The sequence below is a fragment of the Capsicum annuum genome, unplaced genomic scaffold (assembly GCF_002878395.1).
Source record: "Capsicum annuum cultivar UCD-10X-F1 unplaced genomic scaffold, UCD10Xv1.1 ctg79190, whole genome shotgun sequence".
In the NCBI taxonomy this organism is placed as follows: Eukaryota; Viridiplantae; Streptophyta; class Magnoliopsida; order Solanales; family Solanaceae; genus Capsicum; species Capsicum annuum.
This window is the reverse complement of record NW_025889749.1, coordinates 15,644-17,514: the sequence shown is the minus strand read 5'-3', so window position 1 is coordinate 17,514 and position 1,871 is coordinate 15,644. Positions and strand designations below refer to the sequence as shown.

General features: G+C 30.6%; 1 long non-coding RNA gene across 1 annotated transcript; it reads left to right on the top strand.

Moving 5' to 3' along the window:
• The first annotated feature begins 751 nt into the window (after positions 1-751).
• Positions 752-1,649, top strand: LOC124895014. The gene is made up of 2 exons (XR_007051485.1): positions 752-977; positions 1,381-1,649. It is a non-coding gene; the product is annotated as an uncharacterized LOC124895014 (long non-coding RNA).
• Positions 1,650-1,871: the final 222 nt, after the last annotated feature.

Genomic DNA, 1,871 nt, shown 5'->3' with positions numbered 1-1,871 from the left:
ACTTGACTTTTTATTTCTTATTTAATTTTTCGTGCAGTCAATTTCTATTTCTTAACGAATGACATGTCTACAATTAAGGAATAATTTGAATAATTTGTGACAGGAGCTGTATTTTGTTGTTCGAAACAGATTAGTAATCTGATGAAACAAATTATTTATCTGTTGAAACAAATTACTAATCTGTGCAACAAAATACCCATCTATTCGATTCATATTACGGGCACCCAGAACCATAAACATGAATCCAACATGAGTTTACTGTTACAATAGAACATTTATCTGGTGCCGCAGATAATGGATCTGTTTAAACAGATTGCTCTTATATTGCATTAATGTTCGTGATTTACGAAATAAAATTTTACATAAGAATTTGATCAAAGAGCAGTAATTGGGTAACAACAACAACAATGGTCAACAAGAAGAATATGAAGAAGATAATAAAGTATAAGTTGATGATAATGAATCAGAAGATGATGAATAAAGCAACAACAATAATGAACAACAAATATCGTGAAGAGAGAGAAAATAACAACGGATGAGGAGAGAGAAAAAGACGCTTTTTTTTCCTTCGTTCCCTGTTATATTAACTAATATTTAGATCAAAGTGTAAATTTAAAAACTTATAGATTATTATGAAATTTTTCAAACTTTCTTAATCCATAATTAAATAATTGTCATCCCTGCTCAATTATTAAGACTTATATCACCTATATCTCATTTTAAATGTCTTTTGTCACCTGTGCGCAAAGCCCTACTCTCTAACATATAAAGAAGAGTTTGAGAGAAAAAATGTGGTTGAAATTATTTCTTTAATCCTTCCCCCAAATCTCCCTCTCAAAATCTTCAAAAGAAAAGGGAACCTAGGTCTCCCTCTCTCAAAATCAGAACATTCAAATTTGTCCCTTCTTTCTTAATTTCTCCGTCTCGTTCAAATTTTGTTCACGCCATTTGTGTCTCAAGCAGCTTCAGAAATAGAAGTATAAAATCTACTGTTTTCTTTTCCTTCTTCTACTACCCAGGGAATATTATGGAGTGCGTGTTTAATTTTGATTTCACAAGTGAATTAAAACGTGTTTATTTGTTGTGCACTTGTTTGTGACCTATGCCTTCACAATAGAAGGAAGAAATGAAATCTAATTTATGTCGTGCTGTAATAGAGTATTGATTAGGACATGTATTTTTTGAAGAAAGTTGTGTAGGGGTGTTATTACATAATATACTATTGTGAATATCATATTCATATAACGTGCTCTATAACTGTTTGATAAAATACCTAAGAGAGCGTCTTAAATATTATGACTTTCTTTTTGATGTATTTATTTTAAAATATAAGCTAAATTGATGAAATCTCTTGAAGTTTTGACTAATTTAGTGGTGCAGGTCAACAACAAAGAATTTTTCAAATTCTTCGGATTGGACAACTTATATGCCACATCAATTGGACGAAAAGCTAAGATATTTTAACTTTCATACCTCTATTGTGCGTATTGCTGCATCTTATTGTTGAGTGTTTTAGAGATTATTAACAAGAGTACATGTTGGCCTTGTAGTTTAGGAATTCAAAATTCACCTTCAGGTTTCAAGTTCACATGATATGTAGACTTGTTGATAGTTTGAGGCTTATGGACCACTTTTTAGAATGATGAATATCATCAAATTGTTATTTACTTTTGTGATTCACGTTGACAGGTTAGTCCCTTATCGATGCGTTACTATTTCTATGCAGTAATTATGTATAAGTTAGATTAGTTGCTTTTCAATTTTTTTATTATGTGAATTTTGTTCAAATGCTTTGAATGTTATGCTACATAGCAAACATGCATGTCATGCTTGACTTTGTATTTCTGTTTAAATATGTGCATTTAGAAGAG